Source organism: Pinus tabuliformis, chromosome Q (assembly GCF_031772625.1).
Source record: "Pinus tabuliformis cultivar Carrire ecotype Pingquan chromosome Q, CPIR1, whole genome shotgun sequence".
NCBI lineage: Eukaryota > Viridiplantae > Streptophyta > Pinopsida > Pinales > Pinaceae > Pinus > Pinus tabuliformis.
In genome coordinates this window covers 867,164,346-867,182,570 of record NC_142296.1, presented here as the reverse complement: position 1 = coordinate 867,182,570, position 18,225 = coordinate 867,164,346, and positions in this window count along the sequence as shown.

Here is an 18,225-nt window from a genome sequence, read left to right as displayed (position 1 = left end):
TTGCAGAATACAGTGCAGTGATTGAATTATTATCTGAATCTATTTCATTTGGGATTCGGAGTTTGATAGTGAGGTTAGATTCTGAACTCGTTGTATTACAGCTTAATAGAGTCCATGCCATTAGAAATCCAGTGTTATTAAGATTGTTTTTGAGGGTGCGTCTCTTGGAACGTGAATTTGATTACATTGAATATCAGCATATTCCAAGGTCTTTAAATACATTAGCAGATGCAATGGCGTCTCGAATGTTAAATAGACATTTGTAACAATCATAAATGTAAATTTATAAACATTTCATCACACATGTTTAACAAAATAAGCCGGTAATAATGATATATATAGATAGGAGTGTGTCAAAAATATACATCGTCTTCGATCATAGGTTGAAAAACACCTTATGATCGGCAAAAATGATAAGTACAAAAAACCAAAAATGTCATATGTGTCTACAAAAGTGACTAGCCAATCACTGGTGGTGCTCTCTATACGAGACCACTGCCCGCACTACCCTACACAGGAACCTCCTGAAAGGTCCTGGGACTGCGACCAAGTAGCGCTGAAGTCAGATAGGAATGTCATCTATAGTGGTCTCTGGTATATCCGTCGTCAGACAGTCTAGATCCTGTTCCAGCTCGGCTAAGGTCTCTGCGGCCGCATCTTGTGGGGCTGGTGCTGGTACAGCTGGTACTCTCCTCTCAAAAGCCCGGAGGTTGGCCGGACGCCGTGGACCTACATCTGCATTTTGAAAATTTGTGCTGTCAGTTTTGAGACGATATATAAAAAAACAAAAAAAAATACATAATTTAAAAACTTGTGAATAATGAAGTACCTCTGTCGTCCCATTGTTCTCCCTGTGGAAGAACCATGTCCGGATCATTCCGAAAATCCATTCCGACGTACGGAAAATCTTGAATCACAAAGACCTGGCCCTCTAGCCAGTGAAAGTAACCATCAGGAAATTGAACAACTGCTGCTCCCTCATCAGGATGCCAAGCCATTACTGCGACCCATCTCGTCAACTTAGGCTCCCGAGGAGCCCCAACTGGAACTGTAAGATGCTGGGGGATCAGCATTGGAACTCTCTCTAGGGCAAAGCTCACAACTAAAGGCCTGTATCCAAAGGTCTTCAATTGTCCTCTCTTTGCCCTAGTTAGTTGGCCCTTCATATTGGCCAACAGAGCATCGCACCAGTTGAAAATGGTGCCTTGGAAGCAATCTATAGCCATCCGCATTTGGGATCCAGTGGCCATGTGCAAAGTGGCAGCACCGCAAATTCTGGTAACTGTAAAGGCAATTACCATAAGTTCATGTCGGGATATATATTTGATTTCTATCCCCTTCTCCTGGTTTTGATTGTTGCACCACTCTAGCCGGAGACTAGCAAGGGATTGGCCACCCGACCTAGTCCCGAATAGAGAGAGTTGCTCACGCCTGTTAGGCAAGCCAGTGAGAAAGTATATATCGGAGGATTCTATATCGAGCTGGTGTTCTCCGATGTAAAAACATTGCTCCTGAATGTTCCACCTTTCAACCAGCCACTCTAAGAATGGCACCTGGGCCCTCATGCCAGGTATGGCCCAGTACTTATAGAGTCTGCATGCCTTTAATGCATCAATAGAAGGTTGATGACCTATTGCGGCCAAATCAACGTCTTCGTGCTCTCTTTCACGCCAATCCAGCATGGTGGGTGACCTACACACCAAAAAACAATAGTTAGAATTCATTAAATAAAATTTGGTTGGTTAAAATTGGAGTTTGGGGTTTAAAAAACCGTGTTTCAGGGGGTACGCACCCCGCGTTCAGAACACAGAGCGGCGGTACGCAGCTGGTCTCAAGGCAGGCTGCGTACCCCGACCTTTTTCCCATATACAAAAAAGTCGGGGTACGCAGGTCGCCCATGGGGCACCTGCGTCCCCCGAGAAGCACATTTTAAAACCCTAAACCCTCCAAAAAATCAAACTAAAACTTGAAATGAAATTCTAAACAGATGAAATTGAAGAGAGGATGTTGTGAAATACCTGAAAGAGACGACGCTCGATTCTGACGGTCGGATTCTCCGCAAAGTCCACGTCAAGTTTTCTTGTCAAAAGCCCTTTTCTCAACCTTAGTAGTAAAATGGTAAAAATGACATGGTAAAAAGTCCTTTTATAGGTTTTTTGGATGAATGAATGCTAAGTTTGTTTATTTTTCACCATGAAAGGTCATTTTTCAATGTATTTTTACCCATCTTAAACAGGTATGAGTAATGTGTTGTTTTTGTGCAGGACAAAAGGACTTTAGAGCAAAATCATCATTTTTCACGAACCAAAACATCAGAGTCATCTTTTAAGCTCTTTTCTGACTCCTAAAACATGAAAAGATTGCCGAGCATTTCTTTTACACTCGTTAAAACGGAACTAAAAGACGGTCCCCTTATAGCTCTTTTCTGACCGTAAAAATAGGAAAAGATTGCCGGGTTTTTGTCGTTTCAAACTCGATACGGAAATAAAACGACGTGTCCTTCATCGCTTTTTACTTTTCAGGTCAGAGACACTAATCATGAAAGTACTCCTTGGTCGTGAGATCAAGCGGTTCTCTCAGGTATTATTTTATATTTTTTCGGGCTTGGGAGACACAAATTTACGAAAAAGTTCACCGTGGAGTCTTCTTTAGTTTTTTCAGACTCTCTAAAAAAGAAAAACGCTGAGTTTCTCCTATACTGGACTCGTTAAAATTTCACAGTGCAGGACCTGTTCAATTACAAACAGGAACGGACCACTCCTTCTTAGGGTCCGAATCTAAACTAAGTTGGACTCATCCGAAGGATGAGCTTATAATCAAGCATATGTTATCCTCCTCAAGCTTGTAAAAAATAAAGAGGTACTTGCCAGAAATGGTGGGGGAAAAGAGAGAAAAAAGAACCGATTTGTCATCCTTTGTTACAGAAGAACCTTATCACCACTCTTGAACACGACACTTTTCATTCACCTGGGTTGGGAAATCCTTTGCCTTAAAAGTTGATCAAACCACTTTGAAAGTCTTCAACTGTTTCCGGGTATTAACTTTGGGTCAATTGTCACCAAACCATCTTTCGTGTCGTTATGTGTTCAAGAGGTCTCTGCAAATAAACCATTCATATGCAAAATACTTGTCATCCATTTGACCATCCTTGAGTCAGTCCTTACAGCAACATTTCTTCAACTTGAACAATGATTTCGTGTTGTGGGCTTGCCTGCAACGAGTCGCTTTCTATAGACATCAACACATTATCTAGAAAGATGACTTAGAAATCGACAGTACCTTGAAGTCTGCATGCATCAATGGCAGGTTTCTCGCCTTTGACGACAATTTACATCATTGACTTTCGATCAAAGGATTCCGTGACGTGTTCAACATCAACTCATTCATTCACATTTCATGGATTGTACTGGGTACTTTGAAAACCATTGACATCACTGGTGGTCTCTCTCACACTTGTTAACAATTTACATCATTGACTGGTAATCAAGTGGTTTCTACCATGCTCGACATCAACTCATTTATTCGCATGGATAGAATCGTACCAATTCGGGAAGTAGAAATGAAGACCCTGGATCTAGTTTCCACCATCCAGGCTGTGAGGAGTTTTGTATTCATTATACAGTAGACTAATCATAAACAGATGGCTGTGTCCATACTGTGTCTACAAAAGTCTATGATTGTGATGTACTGCAAAATGATTCTTGTATCAGAGCAGTAGTTAGATCATTAGTTAAAGTTTTCAATCTGAGTATGGGAATGCCTACCTCAGCGATGATATCATCTTATATATGTATTTTGTGTTGAATATTTGCAGGTTTTGACCGGGTCCTCCACAAGATACTCCTTGAAATGATAAAGTACTTCACCCTTCCAAGATCATAAAAACCCTAATCTACTACAGGCTTCGCACTTTAGGGGGCAATCTGTTACACTAAAAAATGTCACCATGACTATTTGCAGTTAGTATGGCTCCATCCACTGTCATACTATCCTCCTTGGCAAGTCTCATGCCTCTGCTCTCCATGTCAAACTTCAAAAAAGAGAGAAAAGTCATTTAAAGTCAATTATCTCTGGTACGCAGTTTCTCTTAGCCTTACCTGCGGGTACGCAACCCAAGTTCACAAAACCTGCGTACTTGTACACTCTGTATGTAAAGGGATGGGTGCGTACTCCTGTAAAGGTCTAAAGGTGCAAGTTTCACTCCAAAAAAATTACTTGTGGTCATTTCTAGAGTCTTCTAGAAGTATGTTTGACGTGTATGAAGTGCCTCCAGATGGTTCATGTATCCCTACCAAAGAGGAACTTATCCCATCAATAGGGGAGCTATCCCATCCAAAGAGGGACTTATCCCATTGATGGTGGACCTGAATAACTTCCTCTAGAGCACTATAAATACAGGCATTGGGCCAAACGGAGGGGAGGTTGAAAGCTGAACATTCCTAAGGGTAGATGCTGCTGGAATTAGGACTTCCTTGTAGAAGCTTGTGAGGAGAGATTACCATCTTTACTTGTTTCCATTGGGAGGTGGGTGAGCTGATCAGAGTAAGGGAGAACTCTTGTGGACCCTGGGAGGAGCTTGCACAACACCAAGGCTCAGGTTGTAATGGTTCCTTTTGTTACCTTTTAATACAAATTAGTCCATTCTTCTCAACAATTTGTTATTAATGAGTTGTTTCATGTACTCCTTGGTCTACATGTTAAATATGTTTTATTTTATGTGATATTCAGGTGCTATTTAATCGTTTGATTGTTGGTGAATGCAGGTTTCGAAGGGAAGGAGGAGCTCATCCGGATCAACGAAGCTGGACTACTACAACAGCGTTGGATTACAGGTAGGATCTAAACACTTGATTTCTCATATTATAAAAGCATATTTAGGGAAGGATTGCTCTTATTTGTCTTGTTTGTCATTAGAGAGTCTTAGGCTTTCTAGGAAGGTCGGTTGTGTCCACACTAACGACTCTTTCCGCGTGACAATAATGTACTGCATTGTATCTTATTACAGGTCACCTTCCAGTGTGAAAAATCCTCGGATCCTCACTATAAAGCATTTCACCCCACATCAAAAGATTTACGACCTCATGCTTTACGGGGCAACTTTTATAGACATATTTGGGCACTGCAACCCCAATCACATATGTCCATAAACCAAGGGCTTCTAAGTCCCTAAAAGTGTTGTTTCATACCCTAAAGAAGCAAGTTCAGCTGATTACATCATCTCCCAGAAGTTCTCCATGGAAAGCTAGTCAGAACTGGTCAAAATAGGACCATAAAGACTGCCCAGTGCTGAAGGTGCAATGCATCTCACCTGCCACATGCAAAAAGTGTGATGCATACTGGAAAGCCCTTCTATAGGGTGCGATGAGCAAGAGCAGACAAATTTCACAAGCAGTTTGCTAGGTGGAAACCCAGAGAATCTTCTAGAAACTGCTCATTTGACACTTGCATCTCTGAGTTCGCCTAGGGATGAGTAAGAGATCTAAAATATCCATGTGGAACTAGGAACTATCAGAGAGATGACACTAAGCAAAATCCCAGAAGTTGACTCACCCCCTGCAAATATCTATAAATGGATCCCTCATCCAAGAGATCCAAAGGTTGGAGTTGGGTAATTTGCAAAGAGGTGTTGTTGGTTTCTCTTTGAAGACATTGTTGGGTGATCTTGATCTATGTGAGGTGAAGAGGGCTTTCAAGCTGGGAGGATGGCACTGGGTCAGACCAAGTGGTTGTAATCCTATCTTCTACTACTTTTACTAATAAAGCTATTTGAGTTTTCCTCCATATTCTTATGTATCTTTGAATATTGTGTTGATAAATGCATTTGTATGGTCAATATATATCTGATCCTATATTGTTTACAGTGAAAGATCTATATGCTTTGATGGTATTATGCTACTTTGAATCTATAGGTGCTCTTTGAAGCTGGACAAGTAAGGAAGCAGTGGGAGATCTAAATCTCAAGGAAAACATGTAAAGGTATGTTGGTAATGTGAAAAGGAAGGGCACTACAAAAAGGACTATAGATTAAAATCTCCTAAGAAATGAAATGGATCTGATGACGCTCCTTCTAACAGAGGAAAAAACCACCTCAGATGAAGGTGGGGATGTGTACTTAGCTTCTTATTCAAGTACACATGTAGATCATGAGGCATGGTTGATTGACTCAGGTGCATCCTTTCACTTCAATCCCCATAGGGAGTGGCTCTGCGAGTATGAGAAATATGATCATAGTGATGTCTTCTTAGGGGATGATAGGAAGGCTAGAATTGTTGGACACAGAAAATTCAAACTAAAGTTGCAAGGTGGAAGGATTAGAACACTTCCGGGTGTTCTGCATATTCTTGCATTGGCCATAAAGCTGATTTTTGTAAGAAATATGGACGATGCAGGTGTAAAATAATTGTTCGAGAAAAATACCTACAAGATGGTTCGAGGAGCACTACTATTGATGCGGGGAGTTTGGATTGGAACTCCTTACAAGTTTATGGGTAGTAATGTTATTAATGGGTGCAACAATTCTGTGGTTCCTGAAAATGGAGCAGAACATCTAGTGGTCTCTGGAGAAAAGACAATGCTATGGCATCAAAGACTTGGACATATTAGAGAGAAGGGCCTTAAGATACTTCACAATAATGATATGGTAGAAGGTATGTCTAATTTCTCTATGGATTTCGATTTATATGAACATTATGTATATGGGAAGTGGAATCGGGGGAGTTTCCCATCTAGTGCAAAGAGGGGGAAAGGGATATTAGAGATTGTGCATAGTGATGTGTTTGGACTTATGTTGGTTCCATCACTGCGTAAGTTTGAGTACTATGTATCATTTATAGATGACTTCTCAAGGAATACATGGATATATCTCCTCAGGAAGAAATCTGAAGTCTTTGACAAGTTTAAAGAATTTAAGGCTCTGGTGGAAAACTAGACAGATAAAAGACAAAGGTGTTGAGGACAGATAATGGTTGAGAGTTTTGCAAGAAGGAATTTGAAGAGAGTTTTTCAAGAAGGAATTTGAAGGGTTTTGTAATAATTGTGGTATAGAATGGAAGAATACTACTCCATACACACCTCAGCAAAATGGAGTTGTAGAAAGAATGAACGGGATGTTGATGGAAAAGAAAAGAAGCATGCTCAGTGGTGTCAAGTTAGGACAGGAATTCTGGGAAGAGGCAATGGAGACTGCATGTTACCTCGTTAATAGATCACATTCATTAGTGTTGGACAATATGACTCCACATGAGGTGTGGAATGGGAAGAAACCCTCCCTTTCACATCTGAAGGTATTTGGTTGTGATGCATATGTACATGTTCCAAACGAGAAAAGAACCAAGTTGTATAGCAAATCTAAAAGGTGCATCTTTATTGGGTATAAGGATGGTTTAGAAGGTTATAAGCTTGGAACCCAGAAACAAGGAAGGTTTTGTACAGCCAAGATGTGCTGTTTAGAGAGGTGGAAGATGTTATTAAACATGAAGTCCTACCAAAGGAACCTGAGAAGATAGAGTGTGCTCTAAAGGAGGAAGAATCATACTCTACGATAGAACATGAATCATAATATGAAGAGCTGCAAACTCTAGCTGTGAGAATATCAGTTCGAGAAAGAAGGAAACCAAAAAGGTATATTCCATATGCATTCTAATCAAATTTTCCTTTATCTATTACTGATGATGATCCCATAACTATCAGGGAGGTAGTATATTCAGAGGATGGAAAACTCTGGAAAGAGACCATGGTTGATGAAATGGCATCTTTGGACAAAAATGAGGCTTGGGATCTAGCAGAGTTTCTAGTTGGAAAGAAACCCATTGGAAGAAAATGGGTGTTTAAGAAGAAGATGAATGCAAAAGGTAAGGTGGAGAAATAAAAAGATTGGTTGGTAGAAAATGGTTATTCCCAGGTGTCGGGAATGGATTTTAATTTTATTTTTTCTCCTTTTTCCAAGGTACCTTCTATTCGATTAGTTTTATCTATTGTTGTTTCTTTTTATTTTGAGGTGGAACAAATGGATGTGAAGACAACATTTTTTTACAAGGATCTAGAAGAAGAGATATACATGAAGCAACCTGAAGGCTTTGCGGTGAAGGGAAAGAAATAACTGGTATGCAGGTTAAAAAAGTATTTGTATGGGTTAAAATAGTCACCAAGGATGTGGTATGACAAATTTGATACATATATATGGGGACTTGTCTTCACTAGAATAAAAATGGATCACTATCTGTATTTTAAATTAATTGGTGACTGTTTTCTTTATCTAGTCTTGTATGTGGATGATATGTTTCTGACTGGAAATGAAAAAGAAATTAGCTAGGATTTGAAGACCCAATTTTCCTCCAAATTTGGCATGAAGGATCTTGGTGCTGCAAACTATATTTTGGGCATGGAAATTAAATAAGATCAATAAAAGAGGAAGCTCTGGTTAAACCAGAGGAAGTATGTCGAGACAATACTACAAAGGTTTAATATGCAAGATAGTAAACTAGCAAAGGTTCCTATTCCTGTAGGTGTAAATTTACCTGCTAAATAGTGTCCCAAGACACAAGAAGAGGAAGAGGACATGTCCCATGTTCCATATGCAAGTGTAGTCAATAGCCTGATGTATGCAATGGTATGAACTATATCAGAAATTTCACATGCAGTGGGAGTATTGAGCAGGTTTATGTCAAAACTAGGGAAGGAGCATTGGACAACAGTGAAGAATGTTTTTAAGCATTTGTGTGGCATTAGTGATTATAGTATGTGTTACCGAGGAAGACTATGACTGGATAGAGTTTTGGAAATCCATGGATTTGTTGATGTTGACTGGGATGGATATTTGGATCGGAGAAGATCTACAAGTGGGTATGTGTTTAAACTATTTGGAGGTTCAGTTGGTTGGATGAGCAAGAGACATTATGTAGTGGAAATTTCAACTACAAAGGAAAAATGCATGGCAACCACTCATGTAATCAAGGAAGCGGTTTGGTTGTACAGATTTTGTTCATGAGGTTAGTGCAGTGAGCTATAAGGATATACTATGATAGCCAAAGTGCAATTTTCTTCGAAAATAACCTTGTTTATCATTCAAAGACAAAGAACATTGATGTTCAATATCACTTTGTGATGGATATGGTTGAGGAAAAAAAGGTGTTGTTGGTAAAGGTGGACACATTGAAGAATGTTGCAGATGCATTGATGAAGTCTCTGAGCACTAAGAAGTTTTCTTGGTGTAGAGAAATAATTGGAATTACAGGGTTGTACTAATGACTAAGCTCTCTTGTGACCCCCTATGTGGAAAAGAAAACAACAAGTGGGAGAATGTTGGGTGTGTGTTATATTCTTTACATGACTAGTAGCACAAGCAGGGGGGTCACAAGGCAGGCAGAATATCCCCCTATTCATTGCGTTGGTCACAATAAGGGGGTCATAAGGTGGGTGATAGCACCCTACACAGGGTCCAGTGCAGTGCCCCTAGAAAAAAAATTGGACCCTTTATTAAGTGGGCAGACCTACCTATGGTTTTTTGGATGGGTTTTGCACATGGTATTTTTTAGATCCGGTCAAGGGAACTATGGTTATCTTCTAATCTAGGGTTAATGGATTAGGGTTTATGAATGCTTCATTATGTATATATATGTATTGTAACATTGAAAGGAATATAATGAAAAATAAATCTAGTAGTCTTGGTTTTGGGATCCAGGGAAAAATCTTTATGTACTTGTTTTATATTCTCATCATTGTTTACTTTTTGTTTTTAGAATTCATTTGCAGGTAATTTCTGTATAGGGTTAAAACCTACACCAACAAAGCTCCACACTTATGCATGTCAACATTAAATCTGTAAAAGTTCACTAATTGAAAAAATAGTTCATTTAAAATAAGATCATCCCAATGGAATATTCATCATACTATCCCCCTCTACGCACACACAAATATGTTTGCACAACTTCTTTCATATATATATAACCACTTTCATACAACTCCCTCTACACAACCATCTTTGTATACACACGACCAGTTTCCCACATCTTTTTCCACGTAGCTAGTTTAAGAAGTTCTCAAGATTTCATTGTTTGAACTTTGGTACTTCACACAACTCTATGCAATTTATATTCCACATAGATGATACTAACGTATAATTTCCAAACAAAAGAAGAAAACTTAACATTATCCTTTATTATTTGATTGAAGAATCTAACTATTATCGAATAGCTTTTCTGGTTTATTGAATCATTGAAATATGGTTTAACGTTATAACTAGCAATATCTGAATCTATGGAACTTCTCAATAATGGTTTCTTTGCATTCTCGCAAAATAATTTTCTTCCACACTAAGTACTTTGGACTCTATATTTTTTATCTGAACACGTACGAAATTACAGAGCTTTGTTTGGATGTTGAGAATAAGTGCGGAAATATCATAGCCATACAATATCACATCTCATTTATCAATCTTAGTTTTGTGTATTGTAGTGCTTTCCAATGAAATTAATAATCATGTTTATGACATATTGTATCTCGTAATCATCATACTGATAGTAGGAAATGCACAAATTGTTGAAATAATTCTCCACATTCTCGATGTAGAAACTTGGTTTTTGCACTTGGAATGCAAGAATTAATTAATGCCAAGTACTGCTATTAACATCCATTCAGTAAATGCACACACAATGACGTTATCACAACTAGTTGCAAAGATATTGATAAGGTCATATATATAGAAATTATAAAATACTATTTTTGATATCTATTTGGTGAATTCAGTATATATATTGCTTTTGAAGGACTAGTATTTATCATTCGGTTAAGTCATCCTAGATTAGAGAAAATGCTATGAGTTTTGGCTAGAAGTGTTATTGGTGTTGGTGTTTGTGTGCCCCTTGCTACTGTAACTATTGTTGGTGTACTAATGAGTAGCCCGTATATATATGTGACTAGTGAGATAAGTTAGTCATAGATAGATGACATGTGGAGAAAGTGAAGCTAATGAATTAGAGACTAGGCTGGAAACCAAATGGTGCTTACGCAAATAGACTTGTTTTCATTCCTTGCATCATAGATTGAGCATATTTCATAGAATATTTTTCAACTGGATAGTTTGAGGCTCATTTCTATTACGTGTGATAATATGAGGTTGCAAAATGGATATGGATTGGCATTTTTTTTTAGTTGTGAGTTGCAGAGTACTATTTGATGTTATCTTCCTAAAAAAAAATGTGTGAAGGTGGTTGTGCGTCTACAAAACCAATGGCTATTTTATTATTAATAGATTTTGTGAAGTGCAGACAATAGTAAAATGAAAGCTTGAGAATTTTTGTGCATTATGAATTTTCTGTGCAGTTTTGCATGTATGCATTTGTGTTATGTTTATTATTATTATTATTATTTATGAATGTATTCCACAACTATGAAAATAGCTATGCGAAGAAAGTTGTGCAAGAGTGGTTGTGCGGCATTGGTTCTAAGAAGAAAGTGTGTGCTAAGAAGAAAAAACGCATGTGCTTAAACATAGAGATCTTTGCATACGCCACAATTTTAAACTTCGATAAATATGCCTCATTTACAATGTTAATTATAGCTAGATTGTTCAGTTTCAGAATTGCTAATGTCTAAACCATTTGGAATAGAAAACATTTGCAATTTGATTTTGACACTCATGACTTTTGATACAAGATCTTCATTCTGCAGAGCTCTCATTGTAACCTTTACAGAATGAAATTAATATTACTAATCTATTTTCTTGAATGGTTTACTACAAAGCTTGAACATGGACATGTTATCGACATATGAATTTTTTTAGTTGTTGGGATTACTAGTCGTGGCTCTTATTCTCATTGCACTTATATTGGAGGACATCAGAAAATATGCAAAAAAGGAGAATATCATAAGTTGTAATTCTAATATCATAGGTATTTTTCTACTCTTTGAAAAAGAAACTTTACAAAATGAAATTATTATTATCTATTTGAATAACTAATTTCATTTAATTGGACTATTTTGAATTAGAATTTAACTAAAAAAAATATGATTTAAAGTAAACATTTTACAATAGTATTTTCTGATCAAAGATTAAGCAAATCAGTACTAGCAAAATTGCAAGATTGATAACGACCATTACTTAATGAATACCATTAAAATTGATAGTAGTTAAATGCCATTTCATATATAGTCTAATTAATTATGATAGGATTAAGGTGGTTGTAGGTTATTTTCAAAAACGAGGGTGGGAGGAGAGAGCAGGAGGTTGAAAGAAGAGATTTCATTATACGAAGTATGGAATGATTTCAGACATTGGATATCAATTTCTGTTGTTAGTGAAAAAAAAAAATTAATGTTAAATTTCTCTAGTCTACAAATAACATAACATAGCAAATGGTGTATGAAAAATAGGCCAAATGAAACCCTAGCATAGACCTGGTGTGAAAATGGGGACTCCCTTGAACTCGGGAGTGGAAGCAGGGTGAGGAGAAGGACAAACCCACTGGCAGACAAGGCACAAAGCGTCAGGTATTTTTTAACCACGATGTTTTGGAGCCACACTTGGTCACGTGGATTTGTCGGGTCAACAGACTAGGGGATCGAATGATGGAGGTAGTCAGTGGAACTACTGGTCCAGTGTCTGTCGGAGGGTGTTGTGCATAGTAGAGCATAGGGACAGTGAAATGGTGAGAGTGAGAACACCATTTTTGCATGGACAAGTAACTTTTTGATTATTCCTTAGATACAATGGAGGCTTCCCAAATATGGGTGGAGGAGCCACATCAACACCGAACTAGGGTTTCACTGGTGCCACCCCATGAATTGGAAGTCCAGGTTGATGCTTATATTTCTAAGCTGGTTGATGTGGAGGGTTCCTTAAATGCCCTAGGTTTTACTCACCTGAGCTCAGTTGTGAACACAAAATTTCTACAGCTATAAGAGGACTAGGCTCACCCGTTTCTATATATTTGATCTCCATCGGACCTACAATATTGGGAACTCAAGCAACACGAACAGGAGAAAAATGTACAGGGTGCATCATTCATGGCGGACAGGGCCACGAGCCATTATGGGGCTGACACATATGGTTTTTTCAACTCAGGGCATAACGTACAAGGCTTAACAGGATCCAACCCCCAAGGTTCGAGACCTCCTCTCGCGGCACACACATCAAGGTGTTTTGTTGGAATTCCTCATCAAGAACAAAGTAATGAGGACACTAGAGCTTCGAACTCAAATGAGTATCATCCTGAAGAGGATGATCAAAACCCTATAGCCCACTCTTAGAGGTTAGGTGGAATGAAAAAATCAAAATGTACCAAGGTATGTGAGCAGGGGTGTTTGCTAGTATTTAGAGAAGGAATCAGTATAGCACAAGCCACCCTCACTGAGAGCATGGTGCTTTTTGGAAAGGTTCGAGGCTAGAATTATACATCTACTCGGTTGAAGTGGTGGATAGTGGAAATATAGGGTCACTTGTTGGACTAGATGACAGTTGTTCTTACCATGATGAGAGGTTGGTTTTCACTTATATTTCCACAACCGAACCAAGCCAATTGGGTCATGTCCAAATATTTTCATATTGAGATGACTCTAGTTCTCCTCAAGAGGTCATCACCACTATTCGACCCAAAGAAAGAGAAATTGGGGGCAGGTCCAATATGGGTTAGACTCCCCAGTTTTCCACTACAATTTTGGTTGGAAGAGGTCTTCAAGTGCATTAGGGACGACCTAGGCATCTATCTCGACCATGATAGATCATATATGGAAACTGAAAGTTTAGCAATTTCCAAGATTTTGGTACACCTGGATACTAGAGAGGGTTTAGTTGAAAGTTATCAGCTTCAAGTCAAGGAGATAATAATATGGTAAATCATAGATTACAAAGGAATCCCATTCTGGTGCATAAGGTGTCATGAGGTGGGGCACTTGTATAAGGATTGTCTGTTGATTATAAATGTGCATATCGAGCCCCCGAGAAGATTTGTTACTACTGGTACTCAGACACAAACGGATGTTGATTCGACCTCTGAGCAGAACATTACAGCAGAACCCCAGAGGAGGTGGAGGGTGGTGGTGGAAGATCTTCATCATGTGGGCACCCAGAATCCTGATGCTCGGGTCACTGGAGCATGCTCAAAGGACTTGAAATTCTATCGGATAATCTTAATTTCCCTCCTCCCTCTTCTCATATTTTATGAATTCTGGCATTGCTATGTTATATTTAGTAGCTTCGAGTTTGGTTTTATATGCATGTAAATTGAGTTCCATTAATTTTCCTATTGCATCAGCTCCCCCCACTGATTTGGTTACTGCACCTACCCTTACCTTGGATTCCCTTTCAATTCTTCCTGATAGGGAGGATTCTTCTTACAATGGCTCTCATAGGTACAACCTCAGACCTTAGGCCCACCCTCGACCCCTCACTTTTGGACTGGGAGAGGACCCCCCCACTAGAGCTCAGAAATTGCTTAGGGGTAGACATTCCAATATTTATAAATCTATTCAAAAAGCAGGTATCGAGGTGGCGACTCCTATTCAGATTCCAATTGACCGGGTTATTAGAGCATAAGGAAACCCTGATCAGGTTACCCCATGAAATGCATTTCTTTCAATTGCAGGGGTTTCGCTAGCCCAGACAAGAAACTAGTGCTTAGGTGACTTTTAGGCTTGGTTATGATTGATGTATTACTGCTACAAAAGACATTGGGAGAAGGGGGCACTATTAACACTATTTTGTCGAACATTTTCTCGGGCTAGATTTTCCATACTATGGATGTGAGAGGGAGATCTGGGGGATGCACTTTGGGTTTCAATAACAAGACTGTCAAGATTGACAATATTTGGGGTGGTGAAGGATTTTTGGGGGTAGACTTTAAAGCCAACATTGATGTACCTCACAGATTGATAAATATTTATGGACCCTCTCATAATAGGGAGGGCTTTGGGGATAAGTTGGGGACTACATCTTTTATGAATTATGAAAATTTCATCATAGGAGGAGACCTGAACTTCTCCTTGGGTCATGCCGAATCATTGGGTAATAGGGCACATACTGACCCCTTGACGGAATACTTTGAACACCTATGGACTACAATAACCTCATGAACATTGACTTGGCCAAGATTTTTCCAAATTGGTGGAATAGGAGAACAAGTGATGATACATTGGCTAGAAGATTGGATTGTTTTATTATTAAATCACCCTTGGTGGAAAATCTGGATAGAACTATATAATGGGTGGGTTCGGGGGGGGGATATTTGACCACTCCACGATTTAGTTGGAAATTAGAATTCCAATTACAATCCAAATTCCCCTTTCAAATTTAAATCGACATGGCTTGTAGAAGAATACTTTCACAAAATAGTTATGGAATCCTAGATTCATTTTGGACAAGAAACAAACTCCACACCGGCTGTGGAGATTGCCAGTAATTTAGACCGAATTAAACTCAAGACTATAAGTTGGGCTAAATATAAAAATAAAAGGGATGAGGATACTATTCTGAAAATTGAATCTGACATATTGGAGATTGAGGGCTTTGGTATTGTTAGTTATTCATCTATGGAAAGTAAGGAACACCTGATAAGGTTGGAAATAGAAAATATTCACTTCCTGAGACAACAAGAGGAGAAATGGATATTGAAGAGTAGATCCATATCTCTAAAGGCTGGGGATGAAAACTTGAAATTGTTTCAACAATGTGCCAAGGGGTGGAAACTAAGCAATGTAATTTGGACTCTAACAGACCATACTAGAAGGGAAGTCAATACTTTCAATCAGCTTGCTGGCATGGCTATTAGACATTTCTTCCAAATGTTTAGGGCGCCTAGAGAAGCTACCATTACAGAGGTACTCTGCATAGCAAGGACATTGCCTAGATTTGTAGAGGTAGAGGATATAGAGAAACTAAACAAGATGGTTACTTTGGGGGAGATCGGAGCTGTTTTGAAGTGGTTTAAATGAGATAAAAGCTTGGGACCAGATAGTTGGCCTATGGAATTCTACCTTACCTTCTTTGAGCATATTGGTTTTGATATTCTAATTGCAATTAAGGAATGAAGACTTTTGGGGAAGATGCACGAGGGGTTCATTCGACTTTTATTGCTCTCATACCCAAAGTTGATAACCCTCAAACATTTGCTGATTTTCATCCTATATCCTTATGTAATTGCATATACAAAATTATATAAAAAAATTATTGCAATTTGTATCAAGCCTATTTTATCCAAGATGGTTTCCAAGGAACAATTGGCATTTCTCGATGACCGCCAAATTCATGAAGCCATTGGGAATCCACAAGAAGGGATCCACTCTATTAAGCTCAAGAATTCTAAGAGTATCATACTCAAGATTGACCTATCAAAAGCATTTGACGGAGCTAGTTGGACTTACCTTCATTCTGACCCATATTGGATTTCCTCACTCATTCATTAAATGGATTATGTGTTGTTTCACATCTGCATAATAGAGCATACTCATTAATTGGGTTGCATCTGATTTTTTCCATGTTAAACATGGACTGAGACATGAGTGTCCTTTATCACCCCTATTATTCCTCCTGATCATGGAAGGTTTAAGTATACTTATATCAAAAGCTCATGTTGAAGGGTCATTATGTGGTATCAATATGATAGATGTCTCCTATCTTTTGCATCTATTATTTGTAGATGATGTACTTGTTTTTCTAGATGGTTCTATCTGTGATACCACTTTCTTTAAGAATATTCTATCCTTGTTTTGTAAAGCTATAGGTATGGAGCCCAACTACAACAAATCCACCATTATACATGTGTCTTGTTTACAAAATGAGAAAAGACATGCACTTCATCATTTTCAAATTGTTAGGCTTGAAATGGAGGTCGGACTCAAATAATTTGGCTTCAGGCTCAAGCCAAACGATTATCACATAGAAAACTAGACATGGCTTATTGCAAAAATTGAAGGGTGTATCAACATATGGCAGTAGAGATGGCTTTCCAGAGTGGCTAGGCTAACACTTATAAAAGTTGTGTTGGAGTCCATCCCAATATATTGGATGGCACTTGCCTGGATTCCAAAAGGCATCATCAACATAATACAACAAATTTGTTGTAGATTCTTATGGAGAGGGAAAAAATTTGGGAGTACTTTTTCTTAGGTTAAACGGGAAAGAATTCGAAAACCAAAAAAATGGGGAGGATGGGGTATTAAGGATTTGAACTTATTTGCAAAGGCACTTGTAGTGAAGGTGGGCTAGCAGATTATTACATCTGATAACTTATGGAAAGAGGTGGTTTGTTATAAATACACACACCCTCTATTAGTAATGGCTTGGATTCATAAGCTGATTCGAGGCAATAATGGATCCTCCATCATTTGGAAAGCTATCATGCACTCCATAAATGTCATTAAGAGAGGATTGGCTTGGCGAGTTGGAAATGGTGAGTTGATTCGACTAGGCATTGATGCTTGGTTGGGATATGGAAATACACACATCCTACCACTAGAGTTCAAACAGATACATTCACTATATGGTATCACACATCTCTCACATATTGCAGATGGTAGGAGCACATCCTAGATCTCTAAGAAATGGTTAAATGAATAGGACCTCAAGATACCATAGAGGTGGAGCATGGATTAGAACCATTTCATTGGGGCACTTGAAGAAGATCATATTATGATTATTTTTCAGGAGGATGATATCATTTGGGCTGCAACATCACATGGTTGATACACTCCCTGGGATGGATACACCTATCTCATATCAGCACAGGAACCAGTGGAGGCGATTTGGTGGTGGTGTTCATTATGGAAGATTAAGGCACCGCACAAAGGTTGTTTATTCATGCGTTGTATACTATCAAATAGAGTGCCGAGGGACAATAACCTAAATTGATGTGTCTTTCATGGTCCATCTCAATTTTGTCTTTGCAAAGACCGAGCCGAAGATATTGATCATATATTCCTCCACTGTTCAGTGACAAGTCATGTGTGGCTACAGATTACTAGCTCCCTTAACATCATGCATAGATGGAATGGGACTCATTTATCAATTGCTTGGCAATCTTGGTGGAATTCTGCAGCATCATAGAAAATCAAGAATCTCCCTCTGCTAGTTTGTTGGGGTATTTGGCTGGTTAGGAATCAATCTATTTTTCAGGATGCTCCCATCCAATGGAAAGCTACATGCAATCACATTTTTGAATTATATCATTTTATTCCTAAGGAACCTGCAACAAAACCCGTCTATGTCATCACTCCTGAAGTCATTGATAAGAACTT